A 24,896-nucleotide genomic window follows, 5' to 3' on the forward strand; every position below is an offset into this window, starting at 1 on the left:
TTAAAAATCTCCAGGGACAGTGGCTCCACCACCTCCCTGGGCAGTCCATTCCAATGTTTAATCACCCCTTCTGTGAAGAAATTCTTTATAATATCCGATGTAAATGTCCTTTGGCGGAGCTGAAGACTGTCCTCTTGTCCTGTCACTGTTTACCTGGGAGAAGAGACCGACCCTCACCTGGCTACTCCCTCCTTTCAGGTAGTTGTAGCGAGTGATAAGGTCACCCCTGAGCCTCCTTTTCTCTAGGCCAAACAACCTCACCTCCCTCAGCTGCTCCTCACAGGACATGTGCTCCAGACCTTTCACCAACTTTTATTGCCCCTCTCTGGACACACCTCCAGCATGTCGATGTTGTTCCTGAATTGAGGGGCCCAGAACTGGACACAGTAGAAATGGTTGATGTTGTTCCTGAATTGAGGGGCCCAGAACTGGACACAGTAGAAATGGTATAACACTGAAATGGGAACCCAAGCCTGGGCATTAATCAAGGTAGGGCTTTGTGCTGGGGGAAGGAGCTCCATAGTGAGCGAGGGGCACCTCTGCAGGGAGCTGGGGCTCAGGAAGGTGGCCAGGGTGGGCTGATGGAAAGCCCTGGGGGCAACAGCTGAGAGGGAATTGGGATATCTCTGGGAAGCCCCTTGGGTCATATTTACTCATAATCCTGAAAAAGGGTGCCTTTTTTTTTAAAAAACTCCAACATTCCTATGGTTGGTTGGTTGTTGATTGGTTTTGGAGGTTTTTTTGGTTGGTTGGTTGGTTGTTCTAAAGCACAGATCCTGTGTGCATTTATGTATATGTGTGGGAAAGGAGTGCGAGCTGCATGGTGGGCGAGGGTGGGGCAGGGCTGGGGGGGACAAGACCTGTCATCACGCCTCTGGAATCACAGAATCAAAGAATCAATTAGGTTGGAAAAGACCTATGAAATCATCAAGTCCAACCTGTGATCCAACACCACCATGTCAACTAGACCATGGCACTAAGTGTCACATCCAGTCTTTCCTTAAAGACCTCCAGGGATAGTGACTCCACCACCTCGCTGGCAGTCCATTCCAATGTCTAATCACCCTTTATGTGAAGAAATTCCTCCTATATATATGTCACTTATAAAGAAAACACTTGTGTGTTTAATTTACAGCTAATCCACACCGTATGTGTTACTCCCTTGAAACTTGCAAATCACCTTGGTGCCTGAGAGACCCTCTCCCGTGCCGGCTCCTGGAGGAGGCCCACTGCTGCGACAGCGCCTTGAATTGAATTTGGCTGTAAAGGAACACAAAATATTTATGACATCCACATGTGCAAGCAACTGTTGCCATGTTGCTATTTATATAACCATTTTACTGCATAGCACAAGCTGAAGAATAGAAAAAGCCATTTCCAGTATGTGTGTGTGCACGCACTCATGTGCATGTAGGACAATAGAAAATGTTTGATCAAGCAACAACAAAAATATGTCTGAAAACTTGGAGCTTTATTTAGAATTTAATTTACACTGAGTACTCGTTAGCAGAAGTAGTCATTGTAAATTATATGCAACTGATACACAAAGAGCAAGAGTTGTGTGTGCAAATATATGAATAAGCTGTCCCTCGTGGAATTAATTATGTGCATGCCTTTGCTTGTTCAGACCACTGAAGCTAGATGTAGTATGTATAATGGAGGAATGGAACTACAGAACAAGTATTACATTGCAAATATTTAATTTTCTTGGAAAAATTATGTGGGTGGCTTCCATTTCAGCTAGGTAGCTTTAAACAAATAGAAACCTCAACTAAGAAAGACTAGACATCATAAAGGGATAAAACTGACAACAGAAATGTCTTTAATACCTTATTTTAGCTTCTAAAAATATCTCTAGGGTATTTAAAATCATAAAAAGAGGAAATCAGTGGAGAAGAAGAAACTGGTACAGAGATCCATATTTTTTTCATTCTACATTCAAGTTCAGTGTTTTTTCAATCAACAAGACAGATCTATCATTTTAGAATTGCAAAAGACAAGATGATTATTAAAGAAAACTTTGATAATAACAGTGACATATCAACTAGCCCAATTAACATGATAGGACAGGCAAATTCAGTAATAAAGTATGGGGAGAGAGAGAGGGAGCGAACCACTGGAAAGTATTTTGTGCGTTCTGTCACAGAGGTGGGACATACAAGGGTTGAGGTTTGTTCAGATATGTTTTGGGGGTTTGAGGTGCTTATCTCTTTTAACTGGTAACTACAGACTTAGTCTGGATGGAGACTTTAAATGGAGACTTTAAAATTCAGTAAATTTAATATCTTTTTCTTTCTGCATCTGCAAATTGATACTTAAAATGCCCACCAAGTTTAAAGGAACTTGAGCAGAAAATGAGTATTTTTTTTGTTCAGACTGAACGATCACCATATTTTACACTAGCTTGGTGTTGTTTTTTGTTTCCAAAATACATAATCTGTCACCTATTTAGTCCTATTCCTGGATTGCTGTCCATAAATGATCAAATGAGATTAGCTCAGTTGGTTTGAGCATGGTGCTAATAACACCAAGGTTGTGGGTTTGATCCCCGTATGGGCCACTTATGTAAGAGCTGGACTTTGATGATCCTTGTGGGTCCCTTCCAATTTCTGTGAAATGATCACACATCCTTCAGGTTACCCAGAATAATGACTGACTTGCTGTACATGTTTTTCCAAAAAGTTCTCATTATATTTATGTAGTAAAAATACTTAATGTTCTTATATAAGGATACACAATTGCAACTTTGTAGTATTTGATAACAGAACATAAAAATAGGGGAAAGCACAGATAGATCTGTTTTTACTGACAAAGGGGATAGGGCAGAACAGGAGATTATTACTTTTGTAAACCACAAGGTTACAGATGCCTTGGGGAGTTCATCTGGCTCATGGAGTGACACCTTTTCTTCCCTACTTTGAGGACCTCCTGGTATGTCCATGCTTCAACCACACACCAAGGGTACAGGAGATTGTCATTGTATCACTTTAGAGATCACATTATAGAAACATGGATTTGGTTTGGATAGTAAAATTCAGATTAAACCTGGTTTAAAACATAACTTGTCTCATTGGATGCTCTCTAGTTCAGTCACCCACATTCTCCATCCTCTCTGGGGAAAATACCTAAGAGATTTATCACAGTCTAGCAGGTGAAACTTGGACAATAATGAGGTGATGTGCTAAACCATTCTGCCATTCTTTTACTTCCCAATGATTTGGACAGGGCTTTACTGGAAAACTGATAGCACAATAGCTCTTTGTAACTTAACCTGTTGTTCAAACGGCTTCAAAAGATGGAACAAATGACTTCGAAAGATGGAACATGCTAAAACCAATGTCTGACATGATGTTTTTAAATACCAAAGTTTATTATCTTCAGAATTCAGTTGTTTTTTGGCTATGATATTAGAATTGCTCTGTATTTTTCAGGGTTTATATTCAATTTCTGTTTTTCAAGTCCTGTATGATTTCTAAAAATTACCTTTTTGAAGGTCTCCATTTCTCAATATACAAGCAGAGATTTTTCTTTCATGCGATGTCCCAAATGTTTTAAGATCTATTTTCATCTTCATACAGAAAATTTAAACTACTTGCACATTAATCTCATCTTTGTAGTCTTATTGACGTCAATTTAATGTTGGGTGAGTTTCAGTGCATCTCCCTGACAAGACCTACATTTTTAGAGTGCATTTATTTACTGTAAAAAGAAAAGTATTTAACAGTGAAAAATAAAGTAGTAAGATTGCACTCATCCCTCTTTTTTTTTTTTTTTGTTTTTTAGAAATTGATACAATATACAACATTACATTAGGGTGATCACAGAGTTCTTTATTATCTCCTATGATTAAGTACTTCTCATCAAAGGTACTGTGGTGTATGGCTTTTTCACAGAAGGTGTTTTTAAAAACTGCATCTTTATTTTATAAAATCAACTAATTTACGTTGGAAGGGAATTCTGGAGCTCATCTAGTCCAACTCCCCAAAAAAAGTAGATCCTACTACAGAATTATTTTCCATCTCACATGTTTATGCAGTTCTGCATACTTAAAGAACATCCATCAAAAACCGCATTATCTAGGACAAATTTAAAATTGCTCCTGTTATAGTAATGATACTTAGACGTTAGTACAATTAACTTGCTTTTGAGGTTGTTAAATAAATTTCACTTGGAAAGTGAAATGAAAAATATTGTAGATAAATGCATATTTCCTCTTTTCTTCTTGTAACCGGAAATATGTTATCAGTGTTTATCAGGTGAAACGCAGAAGCCTGAGGAAAGATCTGTAGGATATCCCACCTGCATTCCAGCTATTCCTCCAGAGGAGTGCAGTTCTCCTGTAGGTCCAGTAGCTGCAAGCCCTGTGCAGATGTTTCAAATACTCCACACTGTCTGAAACATTCAGGAATTTGAATCACTTCTCTCGCTCATGCTATTAATCTTGTGGATGGCACTGACGACATCCCAGTGACCCTGTAACAGGTTCAGGAGCAGACTTTTGGGAGACTGCTTCTTTTCCAATAAATAATACAAACTTGATCCTATAACTAAACAATTCTGACTATTTTCAGTTTGAAGCTAGTGATTAACTGGAATGGTTAGGCTCCTGCCTCAGAAACTTTATTTAGTTCTTCTAGTATTATGTGTAATATAAATTAATAAATTATACACAATGGTAAGTGTAAGGGAAGAAGATAAAATAGTCCAGATGCAACCTATGGCAAAATTCTCCCAGCAGACTGCATCATATGGATGAACTACCTTGTTCTAATCCAGCTTCACTCTGAGTTGACAACTGAATACTATCCTGGAGAATAAAGACCACCACCACCAAAAACGTGACAGGCCTGCTGGAGAGGAGTTCTAAGATATATATAAATACTGTCTTATGTTTCTATCAGCACAATTTGGACATATCTTTCATTTCAACACAGCCAACTCTTAACTTTGTTCTCTGGCCATTCTGCCTGCTGGGGTGTTCCTGCAGATTGGCTTCCAAGTCTGATCATCAGTCAGAAAAGAAATTATCGTGTGCTGCAGCTCTGTTATGGGTATGTAAACAAAATTTTGTAAACAACATCATTATGTCAAGTGATCCTGTTACTCTAGTCTCAGAAATTTACATCCTAATCTTTCAAAATCTTGTATGTGTACTTCCACAATGGTTTGTATCTATCCTATATATATATATAAAATATATATCTCCCTTGCTATGATCACATATGCTATCCAGAACATGATAACTGGAATTTTTGGTTCTCTGTAATGTGCAAGCTTGGAATGCCTGAGGCTTAATGGGAAGATATTTTAATAGAGATGTTACTATAAAAGTATCACTGTTAGTCACATAAGTAAATCTTCTGTATTCAATACTTGAAATCAAGTTACTAACATTGTTGGTATTTTTCATAAAAACATATTGTGCATGTTTAAAACTTTTAATACTGCTTCCTAACAAAGTTGACTACCTTAACCTGTAAGTAATAACTGTTTTCTAGAAGAATAATGTCTGCAGAGCTCCCTATAAGTAGAAGTCAATACTGTTCTTACCAATGACTGATGGCAGTGTCCCTATTAATTCAAAGAATTTTTTGTCACTGGGCTGCTTTTATAACCTGCAGATACTGAAAAAAGCCCTTAACTTTTCATTTTAATTTTCATGGCTGCCAAAGTAATTTTCAGATGTAAACTTCTGCTATTCTGTCTTCTTAATATATTGGCAGTGGGGCTGTGTTTATATGGTGCAAAACAGAGATGCACAAAAGCAGGTTTGAATGAATTACATTGGGGTTTGGAGGGCCTGTGTCCATTGCTGGCCCCTGAACACTACCTGTGGAACCAGAAGTGTTCAGGAAATGGGTTCAGAGAGCATAGGCATTCCCAGTGACAGCAGCAAGTGTAATAACTTCATTGGTCAGTTAATGCTGTGAAGATATAACATGGCAAATACATATCCTGTAGTGAATTCATAGTGTAATATTAAATAGATGCAAATGATTACATGCAATACAAAATAAAACTGAAGTTTGAAGAAGAGTTTGAATTTATACATCTAAGATCTTGCATGTACATTCATTAAAGGGAAAAGGAGTGCAATCTCAATACCAGAACTCTTAAAATTATTATCTGAATTATATAAAAATTCTTTATTTATGTAATACTAATCACACATCTTAATCTAAAAATGGGATACATCATGTTTATTGGCTACCGGGCACTGAAATTGTTTCTTCATGCCTTCTGCCCTGGGAAAAACCCTGACTCATCTGCCTCACTGATTCGATATATTGAGATCATGTAACTTTTGTTTAGTCTATCAAAGGTCTACTGACCTAGGCTGTGTGAATGAATTACTTGTACATTACTGTGATGACTATTGTTATTTTATAATTATTACCATATACTCAGTTCTGTACCTAAGTTAAAGGTGCTAAAAAGTAGCTAAGCTTGTAAAAGAGCTAGGATCAAATGACATCTGAACACTGTAGCAGTGCATAAAAGGCAATTAATGGATTAATTCTCAGTGACCTCTTTTTGTACATAGCAAAAGCCACCATTACAGTACTGTCCTGCACAGAAAATAGGCTCGAAGCTTGGAACAGACCTTCTGAATCAAGTCCACTGTTTTTCTCTTATGTTCATGTAATCACATTCATAAATTAGTTGTTATTGACATTTAGCAGCAGAATGAAAATAGCATAATTATGTTTCACAACTGTTTCTGATTCTGTTTCTTCCTTCTTGCTGTCATGTTGGAGAAGAAGGGAGCAGGTAACATTGAATGGTGGAAAGCAGAAGAAGGTGCTTGAAAAGCAGCTTCATGAACTTTAAGATTCTTACAAACTACTGAGTCAGTTGTGACTGACTTCAGAGGTTTTTCTACAGCTGGTAGGCATGATGACTTCACTGACAGTTTAATAAATTTAGATGAAAGTTTTCTTATGCCCCTGTTCTCATTTTTCGTAGTGTTTTCATGCAATGATATGTAGAGGTATGGTAAGTGTACTGATACGGATTGGCATTATTTAGGCCAGTGACTAAGAAAGATATGAGTTCAAGGTCACAAAACTGTACTGGGGAGGAAGATACTTGAGAGTATATTTGTAAAAGTGGTGGAGAACTCGAGCAAGTAGCAGTCACCAAAGCAGAGCACAATTTGAATCCGATGTAGACTCTTCGAAACTGTCAAATGCAGAGGAATTGTTTGAATAACATGGATTATAAAGAGAACTACTTGGACTTCTGAGTACAGTGGTCTTTTGAGAATTTGACTTTTTGTCTGTCAGGATGAGTTTGCAATTTCTTTTTAAAAAGATGCACTGTTACAAAATCACACATGAATAGAGCCCATTTCCACTTCTACAGAAAACTTTTTTTCTAAAAAAAGTGCTAGATGTGTATACCAGCAGACCTTAAAAGGAATTATCATCTTAGAGTACTGTTCTACCTTTCTATAGTTTGATGCATAAACACAGCTTTAATCCATAATACTGCTTTCTCCTCTTATTTTTCCTCTTGTTATATTTGATAATTGCTCTAACCCCACAGTAAGCTAACTTTTAGTGAGTTCTAGGGGGGTTATTAGCAAAATGTTTCATGATTGCACAATCTGTAAGCACCAGATGAAGTATTTTCAATCCTTTCACTGTATTTATATTTCCTCTGGCTTCCACCAGCTTGATTTCTTCTTAGATGAATGTTTCCAGTAGCTGCAGGTGTCAGAGCTACCTGATTGTTTGCCTTGAGGGAACAGATTTGGTTAGTTAAAGCTTATTGATACAAGGAAGTCCATGTTTTGTGTGGCTTCTTATTGCTAAGTAGGAAAAATTTTCTATTAAAAAGTATATGTATAATGCAATAAAAAAAATCTATTCTAGTCACACACACATGCACAGCTTTTGTTTATTTGAGCTCATTCAAAGTGATAAGAAGATTTTTACCTAAAAAATATTACTGTTTGTTAAAACTGAACATTTTTAAGAAGTTCTAGAGATCCAGGAAACTTATGTAACTTTAGAGTGGAAAGAAGAATTGCAACAGCTGAACTTTTGGATTTCAAAAATGCTACTTTGAAACAAAGCATTTCATGTGTTTAAAATATTTTGTTGAACAAGGACAGGAATAAAATATTGCCTAGTCTACACTGGGATAGTTTTCTACAAGATTTCCTGTGTTTGTCAGTGCATTGTTGGGGATTTGCTGGAGTTGGATATGTATCTGCAAGCTTTTTGTACAGTACCATCTTAACTCTCAGAACAGATTAAACCACATATTATTAGAACATTAATAACTGCCAGTAAAACTTATGCCTTTTATTGCTAGTGCTAGGTCACTAGTAAGCAGTGCTGAATATTTGACTCCAGAGTAGATGAGATTGTAGTTAAGTACTGGGTTTTTTCCAAAATAATTACCAGCGAAAACCCCACCACAAACAAGAACAAGCTGAACTGCCTTTCATTGCAACTGGCTTTCTGGTTTGGGATTTTTGTTGGTTTTCCCCCCACTCCCCTATATTGCTGTGCTAACCACATACATAAACAACTGGCATACAATGTGTGTGCTAAAATTAAACAGTGCATCCTGAATAATTTTCTCTGATCTTCTCCCATACTGCCTAAAAGAGCCAAAGGAGTCCCAATTATTGTTTTGGAAATATCTTCAACAAAGGTAGAAGGCAGTTCTGCAGAATTCTCGCAGAACTTCAAAAGTGATACAAATAGTATTTGGAACTGGCACCTGAGACATCCCACAGTAAAATTCCAAAATGGTGTTCCAAAACCTCAAAGCATCCTCATCCACCTCAGCAAGGCAGGCAAACCTCATGGCCCTCGCAGAACAGTCAGCATGAACAAGTGCCTTTGCAGCCTCCTGACAACATCATGGTGTGTCACCTCTATCCTCAATGCTCTGGTGCCCTTCAGGACTTCACCACTGGGCTTTAAAACTCTTAATCGTGCACCTTTTCATTATACCCTGACTCTCAGCAGACTCATCTACATCAGTGATACATTATCACTTTTATTGTATCACAAGGATAGTGAGGAAGAGTAGACAAGAAGCAAGAAAATAATTAAGTAATAGAGACATAAGGATAAGACCAAACCCACCAGAAGTAAGCACCCCTGTCTTAACAATCCCTAAATTGCCTTGATTCAATGGCATTCTTCTCAGAGGGAAGATTATCTTCTTTTTATCTAACACTCAAAAGCAGAAGATTTTTACCTACATTCAAAAGGGACCCTGAGTTATAAAACTTAATATTGCTTTGCCTGACTCCTGAAAACCCTCTCACTTACAGAAATTCATAATTGAACTTGCCATGCTGGAAAAATTAGCTGTCTAGAAGGGAATTAATTGAAATCAGTTTGCAGGGCAGACTGTAAACTGATCTAGCCAATAGAAAATGCAATTTGCAGCTGTGACATCTGTTAGGTGCCCCGAGCAGCCCAGTGCTCTTTTCCTCTGCCAGTAAAGAATGAAGGAAACATCCACAGGTAACTTTTGGGCAAGGGCACACTATTCAAAGGGACTCTCCTTGTCACAAAGACTGTCCAGCATCAGCACAACGTGCCAGTTCCATCAGTCTTTCTGTGTGTATTTTCTTCTGAGAAAATCTTCTACACCCCAAATCCAGGGAGTACAGAGGACCCAAAATTGCTCCTCTGTCAGATTTGTGTCAGGAATTTCTGTCAAAGTCTTCCATGAGCAAAATGTAACTGCTTGTTCACTGGATACACTGCAATGGTGAACCTATTCCACTTAGGGGTTTTAGGTGTCAAATTTGTTCTAGGATATCTAGATACTTTAGAACTTTTTATTGTGAGCCCAGCAACCGAAATTATTCTCATTGGTTTGTGTGAATAGATACTTTAATCAATAAATCCTGAAGCTTTATACTAAAGAATTTATTTTTATCAATGCAGAATTCAAAACACAGAATTCTAAAAGCACAGAACAGCAGTGATGGAAATAAAATTAAGGTCTACGGACTCTCATCTTGAAGCCCAAATATCAGGGCTTTCTGCAATTGGAAGGGGAAAAAAAGAAAGTGGATTGAAAGATACTTTAATAAAATAGTTTTTAAGACTTTTAAAACACTGAAATGCATGCAGTGAAGTTTAAGCCTGAGAATAATTTTTCAAATGCCTGAAAATCGGTATGTTAAAAGTGATCCTGCGTTCTTGCTTGACTGGGACACTCACAGGATATAGTGATTGTTTCCATGTTCCATCAGAAATATTTAAATAACTTTTTATTCCAAATCTTGTCTGAAAAGCAGGACATTTTTCAGACAGGAACATACTCTTCCCTCAGCCTGTACTTTGTCAAAATGAATGTGGTCACTCTTCTTGAAAGATGTCTTTGTATTTAATACTAACTTTTGAAAGAATTTTAAAATGGAAACGTTGTTTTGTTCTCTCAGCTTCACAAACTAAGAACTTCCTTAATATTTCATTTTGTGAGAGCAGATAGCTTACTATAAGAACATATAAAAAAACCTGGAGGTTGAATTGAATCCAAGTCCAAAATGAGAATGAGAATGTATTTTCATCTTTATAGAACAAAGAAAAAACTTACCCAAATAAACAATTTTAATTGAAAAATGCTGTCAAAATCCTAACTATTTGGACTGGTTTTGATTTCAGACATAAAAGAATCCTAATTTTATAGAAAAGACATGATGGGACTATGAATTATTCAAGGTTCTCAATTATCAATATAAATATTATGATCTTGTTCAACAGTGAGGGGATTGTATTCATTTTGGCAATATTCAAAGTGCAATCAACCATAGATTACGAATGCCTTTAGACACTGTGCAATGGTGCATAAAACCAATCAATTATCCTTTATGACTAGGCTTATCTGGCACTGAGACTGGAAACCTGTATAAATGTGAATTGTATGCACCTCAAAAATACATACAAACTATTTTCTTGTTTCTGTTTGCTTAATTAGTATATATGACATTCCTAGTTGATCTGGACATGGGAATCTTTACCATCCAATTTTCACGTGTCCCACATCTATGAAATTTATTTAGGAATTAAATAAACCGAGTTTACCACTCCTTAGAACCTTGTTGTATGTCTCTTGTCTCAGTCTCATGAGATACCTCACCACATCATTAATCTGTGTGCAGCATGGAACTCGTGATTGTGCAGCATACCATGAGATTTTTGCAGCATTTTGAACTCCAGACCTAAAGAAATAAATGTGTTTGCACTACAATTCCCTGAATAATTACTTGAATTATTCCACCAGTATAGGTCAGTTTGAATCTTTGCCACCACTGGTATTTGTAATTCAGATCAGAAATAGACAACTGTGCCAAACTGTGCATCCTGTCAATGTGCTCATATGAAACAGCAGCACCATCAAGGAATTTTCTTGAATGCTATAAAGTTCCCTCCCACAGAGGAACAAAGGAGCCAGAGAAAGATACTGTATTCTCTGAGCTTCCTGCACATCACTCTGCTATATTCAAAATGCAACCCCCCTCTCTTTTTGGCTAAATAAGCCATTTGTTTAAGGCTTGATTCCAATTAGTATTCCACTTCACCTTTATGTTAAAAATGCACTTCCCATTTTATTACAGCTGTAAGACATGGAAGTTTTCTCCACATTCCTGAGTATATGTTGCATTTAGAGGATGCTCTCTTCAATCATACTATTACTGCCTTGACAGTTTAGTCATTGTTATTCATGAGGCCTTCTTGATGTTTATCTGCAAGTTGTTCAAAGAAGATCACACAGCGATGACCTTAAAATGAGAATGAATGAGGCCTTTGTGTTCTATAAATCACTAACAGTCAGCACAGTGCTTGTATTTTTCTCCTGGGAGAAAAAAAGATAGCTACCTGTGGCCATAGGCTTCTGTGCTTGTACATAATACCAGTTACTAATGCAAAATTCAATCTCTAACAGACAAGGTGGAACACAACACCGCTCAAATGAAAGCAAAAGTTTTCAACACCTGTGTTCAGCCTAAGTTGCTAGAGCAGAAGAAATACTGAGTGTCAGAGAAGGTAACAAATATACATGATTCCAAGTCTCTGAGCAACACTTTAAAGACATTCCAGGAGAGCCTAACATAATTAAAAGAGCTGTAGATATAGATAAATGCATTAAAGGAATAAGCAAATAGCGTATTCGAGGAAAGTGTAAGTATTACTGAAGCACAGCTAAATATATTAGCCTGCTATGGCAAAAATGAGGTACTCTTCAAAATATTACATTTTAAGTTAATGAATACATATGTATAAAATAGTAGGTTGAATTGAGTAAGGAGGAAAATCAAATTATATTCTCCCAAAGTAATTTTTTAAAACCTCTACGAATAAAACATTTACCTGTCATACTAGAAAAGTAACAATCAGATCAATAATACGAAAAGCTTCAGTTTTCTTTTCACCAGTATGGCAGTTGAATCCCAAAGTTGCTGAGAAGCTCTCAAAAAAAATTTAAAAATGCCTTGGCATTCTGGGTAAAAAGATGTAACTCCAAGGGGAACTTTAATGATTATGCAATTGAGCAGCTACCTTATGTGGAGAGACAAAAAAGTTTGTGAGTCTTCAACCATGAAAGGAGAAGGCTGGAAAGAAAAGTGATGAAGGGTTACAAAGTCATGAAAATCAATGGATGAGGTAGAGGCAGAACTTTTGTTCACTCTATTCTATAATATGAGAACTGGAAAATAATAGAACATCAGCTTAAAATAAATCTAAAAAGCATTTATTTAAACACAAAGTAGTGGACTTCTGGCACTTGCTATCACATGGAATTTCAGGGGCAAACTGTGTCAGGAGGTTCCAAAAGGGATTAGACAAACAGATGGACAATATCACGATAGGGTGATGATGTACCTCTTGTCACCCTGACACAACAGTGGTGTACTGCGGGAAGAGAAAGAGGAACGGATCTCTGAGAACAGCTCAGTTTGTTAGTCTCTGAATAACTTCTCCTATTGCAACTGCTGGAGACAGAAAACTTGCCCAGATATGCCATTAGTCTGACCCAGTAAAACCTGTTTTATATTCTTAAAATGAAATTAAGAGCTTGATGTAAGTGCAAGCATCAATCTGATAGGCATTATTAATATTAAAAGTGAATGTAAAGCTTGAATAGTTCAATTTGTTGTTAAAATAACTTAAGAAATCCATGTTACTTATCTGGGCCTCATAAAAGTCAAAACTGGGTGTGCCTAGTAAAAGTAATTTGTGTAAATTATGTCCTCCCTTTACAGGAATATTGTTGCTTTCTGAATTGTAAGAATTTGTGGTTACTTTGTTTTAAATATACAGCTCATGTATTTTAAGATTCTTTATTGTATCATATAAGGGGAAAGTACTACATGGTTGCATGTGCTTACAAATTTACAGCCAAGCTTAACCTAGAAACCAGCATACAGAAATGTATTGTAGCTCATTAGTAATACAATGGTGCTGATAATATTTCCTAACATGCCAGTTTATTTTACATATATGATGTGGAAAAGTTCAGGCTATTAAACACGTTTGTTGCCATAAAAAGGGGGTGATTGTGTGAGGTTTTGCTGAGAATGACCTCACAATAGATCTGCAAGTTTTCAGCTGTAATTATACACAGATGCGATTCTGTCTCCGTTTTTTTAATTTAAAAAGATACCCTATCTCTCTATTTGTGTGCTTAATGAGAAATAAAAACATAGCAGACAAAATACATTTTTCAGGCAAATGTAAAACATCATCATCATGGCTAGGCTTCGCAAACAAAGATTTGGGAAGGACTCTACCCACATTTGCTACAAAAATGTATAACATGCACTATCAATAATGCTGTCTTCAAAATTCTTCTTCAAAATTCTTTTGTTGCTGCTAGGAAATTCAGTAGAATATCCTGCTTCTAGGAAAATCTCTCAAAACATTCATCCTATCACACCAAGGGTTAAAAAGAAAAAAAAAAAGGCATATTCTGGAAGTTAATTATTCCAGACTCAGTTTGACTTAGGAGAAAAGTTTTGATCCAGGGCTTTTTACTTAGCTACTACGTTGCACACCTGAGGTACATGCAACAAATCCTCAAGCATAGAGGAGCCTGCCCCAGTTTTGTTTCCCATTTGTAGTTCACTTTGCTGGATGGACTGAAATTTCGAGTCAGATTTGCAAAGCCCATCAAAGTAGTCTCTGCTCTGTAAGTAGGTTCAGATGAGCCACATGAATGATATCTACATTAGTTAAGTAGTGCAGGCTACTGCACAGTAGTGCAGGAAAGGGATTTGTGCCATGAAAAGGTTAGTGCTGAGAACTTAACATCCACATTACACGTTTCAGGAAGGTGTTTCTAGCCTGGTCCTATGCTGGAGAACATAAGGTGTGCTTTTGGAGCATATCTTCTAGTTCAATCTCATTCAAAAGCTACCTGGTTCCTATGCTTTGAGATTGCTTTGTGGTGTGTATAACAGCATGATAAATACTGAAGAAGCACAGGCTAAAATGTCAGTGGTTAAATGCTGCCATGGGTATCAACAACACTCAAAATTAGTTACATTTCAGTACTTTATGCACAGAGGTCTTTGACAGTCTGGGTTACTTAGAGGCTGTGCTTGTGAAGGATTTTGATTAGAATAGTACTTCTAACTTTCCTTTAGCATGAGACTGGATAAGCCTAGGGAAACTGTAAGATATCTAGGCAAAAACTAATTTTATAGAACAAAGAAAAAAAAGAACTTGTTTGCAAGTATAAACATATGCTTTCACTGCATTTATCCACCATATGGTGGTGCACAACATAGCCCTTTGGATCCACCTGAATGAATGAGGAAGGGTTGTACGTCTGTTTCACAAATACTGACACCAGAGTTTTGAAACTCACAAACATGTTTCGATATTTGAATGCTCAAGGAAAAATTTCGCATTTTATCAAACTGCCATATCTGGGAAAAAAAGTGGTAAACGGTGCTCTTTATTGATGAATTACATTTTGCCCATTTTTATCTTTCAATGAGCAATGGAGGCAGAAATCTCTCAAGTGCCCGTATTTTATTGAAACTGTAGAAAATCTGCGTGGTTTAGAGAATATTGACACTAAATTAATTAATTCAAGCTGGCTTAGGAAAAGATCAGGCTTATATAAATAGAAAATGTTCAACTGTCTACTCAATGACAAAATTTTGAAAAAGGGAGGCCACTAAAAAGTGGAAAAATAGATCCTTTTGATTAATGACTCAATAGTGGAAGAATGTTGCCCATACCCATCTGTGTCCCAGACAGAGTGAAGGAGATGGTTTATCTCCTGCCAGGACAAAAGCCAGCACAAAAGAAAGATCTTACAATGGAGCATTCTGGTGAATCTTCACTTATGGTACCCCATGGAGGCTGTAGTAACAATAGGGAAAGGAAATGTGACAGACTAAAAAAATCTCACAGAAATCCAGAAGATGAGAATTTAAGCTTTTGTACTGAATGTGTCTATAGGTGTGTATTTGAGTGCAACCTGGTTCTGTGTTTATGAAAGAATACGGTATCACTTTAAATTCTCTACTAGCAAAATAGTAAAATAGGAAAAAACAAATAGAAATGAAAATAGAATCTATGTTTCCTCTAGTGTGTTGTTCATTATGTATGTGTCAACTAAACTGAAGGAGCTCATTGCAATAGGCTGTACAAACTGCTTCATAAATTCTTGATATTTAAGCCAACACTTCCAAAACTTTTTCAAAATGAGGAGTCTAAAGCTGGGTCTTAAATCAGCGGTCCAATTCTCAGTTGTACCAGGTGCCTAACCATATCTGCTGAGTCAGCAAGGACTACAGTGATCAATGTTTTAATAAAACTTACACAGGTTTTCAAGCTTTTCCCCTCACCTTTGCTACTGCTCTCACCAAGATATTCTCCTTTGCTGTTTCCTCTTTTCTCTGCATAATGAGAACTGCTTCTAAAGGGCAATGTCTCTGTTGGAAGAGAAGATACATTGTCACAGGTAAAGAAAGGTTGACTATATACAATGTAGATTCCACACTCACATTTGTGATTTATTTCATTAACTTTGAAAAGCGTCAGTGTTTCTTTTCCTGGTGTGCCTTTCCATCTATTTTGGATGAGGAGGTAGATTCTAGGGCTATCACAGTTCAGGAGGTGGTTTCATGGTTCCATGGCTCCCTCTGCTCCTGCCCTGCACATATTAGTCCTTTTCCCAGCAGACATTTCTCAGCACAGCTTTGTGTCTTGGCCTCATCCGTCTTTTAGCCTCTTCTCAAGCACTGTGATTTGTGGTGAGTGACCTCCTATGTAGAGAACTAGAATGGCAAATAAATAACAGTTACACAAAGAAATAATAAACCCAAACCAATAAACCCAAGAACTCGGGCTTCTTTTGGCTTTAAGTCATAGGTTTTTATGAAATGGTTGAGGTAGAGCTCATAATTTTATATAAAAGTGATTAATGATGATATGAAGATATTTAGCACCTTATTTAATACTATGCTCCACCTTTTGATTCACTGTATTCTATCTCCGATTTTCTGATTATTTTCCAATCTTTGTCTTTAATCCTTGTTTATTAGTAAAAGTTTGTTGTTTTTTACTTCTCAGTGTCTTCTACAGCACTTATGAAACAGGAGGAGCAACTATATGTACCTTTCAGTGTTTTAAAATGTCTGCATTCACTGCATTTATTCCTTGGTATGCACCTGGACCGTAGCATTCTGCTGCTATGTGGGGCATCAATGTAATTGCTAAGGCCTTCTGCAGATTCATGAGTTTGCCCTGATAAAATACAAAAGAAATAGACATCTAGGGGGTGGAAATTTTGGTGTGAAATCACAGTACTCTCCTGAAGACATAACCTTGCTCCCAGTTCACATTAAATGGCACCAACTTTCATCTCACAAGTTCTAGGAACATATTTGTTTCATATCTCTGAGAGCACCAACTTCCCATTTGTGTACAGCTTTAGAACCAAAACCAATGTTCTTATACATAAACCAGTACATTTCAATGAGATCAGTCTAATGAATCTGATTTTTCTACTCTGAGATGTTTCTAGAGAGAATGCATAAATGGACTGTGCAGAGGAACAAATTACCAGTATTCAATGAAAAATTAGCAAGCAGTCTGAAACAGACCTACTTCTTGTTATAAGAGGCAAGGGGAGTCCACCTTAACTAATTAATTTTCTAGAGGTATCTATTTGCGTGGTGAAGCAAAGCTTTCAAAAGGTAGGCACAGATATAACTGGTTTTATCAAGGTATTCTTCACTCTGATGCTGCCAAGAATTTGACAGCACTGTTCTTACATTAGATTTTTGTCATGAATGCCTTGATAATTTGTACTCTGTGTATAGCAGGCCTCATGCCGTATTCTTAGAGACAAAAATAACTCCTTCGTGTTCAGCGGAGTAGCTTGGTACTATCTGAGAGGCTGAACAGTGATAAATGAGAGAGAAATAAAAGAATATTTAAGAGGTCACTGAACCCTAGTGGGCCTGTGCCTTTACAAGGGAAGTGCTCGGTAGTATAATGGCTGAGAAGTCTTTTTGCTGCCAGAAAATGAAAGCCCAAACCATCAGGCTACAGATAAGAGATATATTCTTAATTGCAAGGGTGAATGTCCAAATTAGCAGAAGAGATGGATTTTGCATCTGCTGAAGTCTTCCTTCACATTTCAGTGTCTTTCTGAAACACGTTCTTTAGTCAAACACAGGTAATGAAGTTCAGTACAAAAGAACCTGGATGTATTGTATAAAATCACCTAGCAATCTCTCCTGCCCTTCCAATCTCAAAAAAACAAAAAGCTTTGGGAAATGAAGCAAAATTGGAGCCATGCTCTGTTTGGTCTTCCAATGAAAAAAGAGTAACAAATAATATCTGAATACTTTTCTTGTGTATGTCAAGTATTTTGCCCTATCTGTAGTCTTTAGAATTAATTATTTGCATCAATTTTTGTGGCTTTCATAGTCTCAGATTCTTAGGCTCTAAGAAAAATAGTGCCTTGCTTTAATGACTGTCTTTTTCAGATAAATGTCCAGCTGAAAGAAAATAAATCATCCTTGTGAACCAACTAAAGTGGATGGCTGGTTTTCCTTGGCTCTTTTAAAGCCTTCATCCAAAATCAGTTTTCCTTATTTTATGTTTCTTGTACAAACTCAGAAACAAGAAAAATTTGCATTCCATATACTTAAAAAGAGAGTATTTTTCTTCTGTTTTTCTAAAGAGTTATCCTTGAAACAAAAAAATACTATATAAAGACTTTATAGTTTGTGGCACAGAACAACACACACAACTTGGCCAGTAGACCATGTGTGGAAAACTAAAAAAGAATTTTGATGAATAATAGGTCCCAAGAAGCAACATCAATCGATATAATTTCTTTCTTTTAAAATGAAATTGTCCCAATTTTAAGAGAATTCTTACAAAAACTCATTTAAAAAAAAAGGGATAAAAAAAGGAAAATATGTAGATTTTAGTTTACAGTTTGAAAGGGAAGAAGCAAATGTACATTTAAAAATGTTTTGTATACATGTTTATTATCTATACCATATGAGTTGTGTTTTGTCCATAAGTATTCTATTGATAATTTACATAAAATTCTTGGATAAGGACTTGGCCCTTTGGCAGGAGTGAGGTAGCATGGAATACCTAAACAAAGAATCAGTAAAATCTCTTTCTTCTGGTGAAATAAATTTTTATGTTGTTGAGACTTTTGACTCAATATACAAAAGTACAGTTTCAATTTGATTTGGTATTTCTAATGCCACGTTCTGAGTCTTTTATTTTTTCAGTCTTAACTAACAGCATTTCATTGAATGGTGCAGCTACTCCTCAACCAAATAATTTCACTGCTTCTGCCTTCCCAGGTACTTAGTGGAGTGGTAAAGTCTACAATTAACTCAGTATTTTGAAAAATCCAAGGTCCTGGACATTTCATGCAAATAAAAAAATGTATTATTCTTTCAGTAGTGGTAGAATTTCAGTCTAGTGTTCTTGGCCAAAACTTCTGTGGTCCAAGGTATGTGTTGTGCCTCCATTTCTGGTTGTTGCTCCCTATGCAGTTTAGTCACATTTAGGTGATTTTGATTGAATGCAGTTTGCAAAGTCTGTTGGGACTTTTCAGGATTAAAAGCACTTTATAAATGTAAAATATTTTATTATTACAGCTGCCTCCAAGAGAGGAGCTGTGTTTAGCTGAATGTTCAGAAAGAAAATTTACAGAAATTTATCAGAAACTTTAATTTTGTTTCCAAACCACAGTCACTAGAGATTCAAACTATTTATCTCGAATAGTACCTGCCAAATTTTGATGACATAAAATTCCCTCCTCCCCATTTAAAAGTGCTGGATTGACCACAGTCATGCTGCAGACATTAAAGTAATCTGCATTATTAGGTTTTCTCCACATTCCAACCTATCTGCCTCAGGGTATTTAAATCCTACTTTCATCTCCGCGAGGTTCAGTATTTCCAAATCCAAGCCATAAGGCCATGTCTAGACTACAAACTGAGAAGTGGGTTTGACTGCACACATGTTCACGCTAAGCCACATGTCCCGCAAATTTTCCATCTCTACTTTTGTACGTAGCCCACTCACAGCTTGACTTTAAATAATTTACACTGTCATAAAGAAAACCAACCTCCCAGCATTAGCTGATGAACCATTACTATGATTGATATTGCCTGGGTGCAGGCCAGGCAGGCTGCCTGAACAAAAGCTTGGCCCACACAAAGCCACTGAGTATACTCAGTGTTTCTGAGTGTAGGGAGAGTTTTTCCATCTCCTGGTACTCATGCTAAAATGCCGCCTTGGTATTAGTTTAAGGGTTTGTGGTGTGAATTATGAGAGAGTTAGGTCTTGAGAATATTCTGAGATCCCCACATGCTTGACAGTAGAGATGCAAATCCTAGACATAAAAAGCATTGTAATGGCCCCAAAATCGTGAGATTAGATAGAGATATTTTCAAGTACACCATCAACTTTTGATGCTGAAGCCCAAACCAATTAAGGTTCAGGATACAGCCTGAACTTTTACCATGCAAAGATTATGTGCGCCACAAAGTTGAAGGCTAAATTTGGAGAGCAAACTCGGTGTTCTTCCTCCTCAGATGTTTTGCTGAAGGTAATAGGCAAACAATGAGCAACTTCAATCCTCTGCTAACATCCCTAGCCAAAAAGGACCTTAATAGCCAAGAGTAATCCTGAAGTAAGATTACATTAAGCAGTGTCTATATTCTTGGGACTGTCTTCCTTCCTTTTATCTTTTTGTGGGGGATAATTAAGATATTTTGAATTTTTTTTTAGGTATTGTAGTTTCACAAAGTGGTGTTAAGTCTTACGTGGTGACATGGTATTAAGTCACTACCACATTACCTACTGTATCAAAACAAAGAACAGTTAGTGATACAAAAAGGACTCAAATGGAAATGGAAAGATTCCCAAGCCTCCCTTTCAAGGACAATCACAAATTTCTTACAGTGGCATTACTGCATGTGGCATGAGGTTGAAATTGGAGTCTCAGTGATGAAAGTCCATAGGAAGCAATGCATATTGGGAAGGAAGGGGCTTCTAGGCTATGATGCATTCAATAATGACCTCAACGCACACTAGACTTCTGTCAGGAAGAATGAGACAAAGTCCTCCCCCAGATGTTTGAAACAAGTATTTGGGAAGGATTGCCATCACATAATTAGCACAAGTGTGCTGACATTAGTAATAAACATTAAGTAATGGAAACACCGAAAAAATGTAAATGATTTTAACAAGCTGGATAAATCAAAAATTTTAGAACCATGCTACGCATAAATATGATGTTTCTTTTTAACATGCAAATGTGAATCTAATAGTGCTAATTAAAAAAAAGCTAAAAAAAAGACTACACTGGTTGCTGCTTATAGACAGTTAAAGTTCCTATTGGCCTTTTCGACCAAACTGGTCAAATACCAGTTTCCTGGGCTGATGGTGACATGCCATTGCTGTATTTATATTTTAGACTATGAGATCTCATGTGCTACCTGCTGGGAAAATGCTTTGGGTTATTTTAATGCACATGCTCCAAAGACAGATTATCGGAACCCGGCCAGTTACTCCCTTGGTGAGTGTTTTACTCCATGGAGGCTTTAAACCCAGATCCCTGTAAGACAATTGAAGGATTTCTATTGACATTAGTAAGATTCAAATTGGACCCTTAATGCATAGATTTTCCTTCTGACAGTTTATAAAAAAAATGATATATCTTAAACAGCTTATTTTTGACAGTTAGTGTTTTCCAGATTGTAAAATAAAATGCATTTCATGGCCATATATACCTTTGTCCTTAGTAATCATCATATCCCTTCATTTTTGTTTATAATGACTGAATTAATAGTAATGAAATAACAATTTTTCTCACTTAAGAACAGAGAAAGTCATTAATGAATAAATTGGCTCCAGCACTTCAATTTTAGTTCTTTTTTTTAACAGACCTTATACTGATAATGAATGAATACATAAAGAATTATGTATTGGGTTGCCCAGAACGAAATACTTTTTTTTGCATAAGAGATTTTTTTTTATGTTGTCTTTATAATTTTTTAGAAGGACCACAAAATATCTATTCTATGCACAATTTATAACAGATTACGTATGTAAGTGTAGTACAGTTCAAATAAAAAGCAGTTGTAAAACTGGGTATAGCCTAGAGTGGGCAAAATCTAAAAGTTCATGTAGGCATTTGAGAGGCATTTACTGACATCCTCTACACCTACTAAACAGAAATCATGTTATAACTTCTTGTACGTATAGAAGTAATTTTTAATAATTTTTTTTATGTAATTTATTTAAAGGAAAGAACCTTAGATATGGTTCTTTACTATTGTAAGGAGCTCTGCAGTAACAGGTACTTTGTCACTGAAACTGCTATAATTCTTTTCCAATAATTTTTGATATAAATTAGTGTAAAATGCATTAGCACCTACCAGAATCCCATCAGAATACCTATTTTATAGAATTTGTCCCCAAATCGCTTCCTGGACCTCCATATTCTACTGGCTTTTTCTGACATCGTGCAAGTATGTACCCTTCATAAGCATCTCTAGTGCTTTTCCTCTCTTCAACCGTGCAGAAAATTCCCTGGAGACATACCTTGGTTGCTAAAGGTGCTGCCTGCACAGTGGAACCAGGTGGACAGACATGGAAATGACAGGCAGTTGTTATCACATCCCTTATGCTCCAACAGCTTGCCAGAGTTTGCAATGGAGAGAGAGAAGGAAGGATTCAGCATGGGGTGCTAATTCCATTCATCTGTACAAGAGGTAGATGGAATTGAGCATCTGTGATGCAAAACTCTGAAGGGAAGCTTGAAGACAGGATTTCATGATGCTACCCTCCTTAGAAGTAGCAAAGGTAGTAAGTAACAAGAAAAACAAAAATTAAGCAAAACACCATCTCTTACTGGCTGTGTATACCAAAGTGGCTTGATGCATCCAACCTTATGAAGCAAATATGCATCTCCTAGACTTGCAGGAGGCCAGTCTAGTTACTATCAGGGAAGAATCAGCCCAGGAATTTTCACCTGCAGGATTTTTCAATTACAGTAAAAATCATTTTGTTGTTTAAATCAGGCAAGCATGAATGTGTGAGATGAGAGCTACATTTCAGATGAAAACTCCCAGAAGAGAGGACACTACTCTGTTTTTCCTCAGTGTGAAAATTTATTGGAAATATTCCTCCTGAAAAACAAACTCAGATGTTGACAGTTATGAAAGCTTTATTTGTCTAATGTTTCCATGTTAGGATACGTTTTAGAAAAGCAACCCTGTGAAAAGCTTTGAAGAATTGCAGAAAGGCCAAGTGAACAAACAGAATGTTCTGACATTTCCTTTCTTGAATACTGTTTATATGTCATCTAAACCAGTCTGTAATTCCAAATAGACCGAATACTGAAGTCCCAAAATAAATGTCGCTCACAACAGCCATGCTTTGCACTGGAAAGAGAACGTCTTCATTGCCTGAAGGTTTGAATATGGGGTGGCAATGTTTGAATATGGGGTAACACACATTTGTTGTGAAGCCTGTTTAATTCCTGGACAGTGATGTGAGGTCAACAATGACAAGAGCTACTGTTATAGCCAGTTTTAAACAGTATGGACAAAGTTTAATCTTTAGAGAAGCAGTCATTTAAAAATAATCATTGCTGATTATCTCCGCTGACAGCGGTCTCATTGTCAAGTTGTTTTGTAACCATATTACTTTAACTATATTTTATTTCAAAATGCTAATCTGTTGTGATCATATAGATATATAAAGCATTAGATGAAGACTGAAATCCCACTGCACTTCAGGCTAGTGGATAGTTTTGCTTAAAACTCTGTGATCAAGCAAGTACAGCTTACTTATTACCATGAAGGTACACTGAGAGACTTCTAAGCTTAGATAAAATAAATAATCCCTTAAAACCTAATGCCATGCTTAAGGCAGGGATTATCCTGCTACTGTTGAACTGCCACTATTAAAAGTCAAGATTAATCAAAAAAAAAAAATCAAAATAGTAACATTTGGTTAGATTTTCTTCTTTATCTGAAATTTATTCTGTAAAGAATCTCAGAATGTGAGGATTTTTTTCTGACTTGGATTGAAGAAAAGATTTTGAAATCTTGACATCTACTGCTGCAAAGAATTGCTATTCTTGTCCTTCCCTAAAGTGTTTTGATATTAAATTTTACATAGAACTTGGAGAATGTGTAGAACATACTGAATATTTATTCCCACCTCTCAACTTTATGGCAATAGCATTTGTCATGCTCTTCGCCAGGCTGACTTTACATATTATATTTGTAAGTGACATGAGTCAACAACAACAACAAAGTGTTCTCACTGTAAAAATACCTAGAAAACTATTAGGCACTTAGCCCTAGGATTTTAGAAACTCAACTCTTGGTGTACATATTGCCACTTCATTAGTTAAGGTTCTACTGTAGTCATAGTAAGTTTTATTAAGCTTTACTTTTGTAAAAATGTAATTTTATGTTTTAAAAGAGATCCTAGAGCATTCCAGTGAGGAGATTTTCAATCAGCAGGGATTTATCAGCTCTTTCTGTTACATTTTCTTTTACATGTGAATTCAAGATAATTAAAATTGCTAGAAAGGAAGTCTTGACTGGGCTGTAGTGCCGGTGTAGTCAGGTGATACTTGGTTCTGTGTCTTTATTTCATTCAGGCTGACTCATTCATTTATTGCATGAAACAGTTTAGGACTTAAAAGAGAACTAGGTGACTGAAACTAACTTCAGGTAGGGAGGAAATATGCTCAGTAGCTAAGAGTAAAACCAACACATCAAGATAGATCCTTGCAGAAAGAGACAGATTTCCATGTTAATTAAGGTTCCCAGTGTTTAAAACTGTGTCTGGGGTGATAATGTGGAAACATTTGCTGGTTTATAGCAGGTCCCACGTGTGCAAATAAGAAATTCTCAGTACTGTACCAATGCACCATTATATTGGATGGATTAATTTTAATAAAATAAGCTCTATACACTTCGATCAAATATATTGTGGTTCATGGGCTAAAAGCAAAACCCTGATACTGAGTGCATGGTAAGTCTGTGAATTTGTTGTGCAGAACAAGCCATTTCTGTCTCTTGGCAGGGAAAGGATTACACAGTATTACAATTATTAAAATTCTCATTTGGGGCCAGGTTTTGCCCTCAGGTACTTCCTTAATTTCAGCAGGGAGTTGTGCATGTTTATCTGATTGAAGAATTTGGACATTCTTGGTGAAGGTAACTTTTTTTTCTTTAACAAGAATGTGCACTAGTCAAATCTAAAATCTGAACGTAGCAGGGATAGGTTTCCTACCAGGAGACAAATGTCAGTAACTGTTCTGTTTTGATAAGGTAAAGTGATTCCCTTGTAAGGGAGTGGGAGATGGTGCAGAAGGAAGGAAAGAGC

General features: G+C 36.6%; 2 long non-coding RNA genes across 2 annotated transcripts; one reads left to right on the top strand and one right to left on the bottom strand.

The window, feature by feature from the left end:
- Window positions 1-143: 143 nt before the first annotated feature.
- LOC116786722 lies at window positions 144-1,426 on the top strand. Its single transcript, XR_004357054.1, has 2 exons — window positions 144-198; window positions 1,136-1,426. It is a non-coding gene; the product is annotated as an uncharacterized LOC116786722 (long non-coding RNA).
- Window positions 1,427-3,074: 1,648 nt separating this feature from the next.
- LOC116786727 lies at window positions 3,075-16,271 on the bottom strand. Its single transcript, XR_004357055.1, has 3 exons — window positions 16,004-16,271; window positions 15,845-15,931; window positions 3,075-4,473 (listed from the first exon to the last, which is right to left on the bottom strand). It is a non-coding gene; the product is annotated as an uncharacterized LOC116786727 (long non-coding RNA).
- Window positions 16,272-24,896: the final 8,625 nt, after the last annotated feature.

The sequence above is a fragment of the Chiroxiphia lanceolata genome, chromosome 1, assembly GCF_009829145.1.
Source record: "Chiroxiphia lanceolata isolate bChiLan1 chromosome 1, bChiLan1.pri, whole genome shotgun sequence".
NCBI lineage: Eukaryota > Metazoa > Chordata > Aves > Passeriformes > Pipridae > Chiroxiphia > Chiroxiphia lanceolata.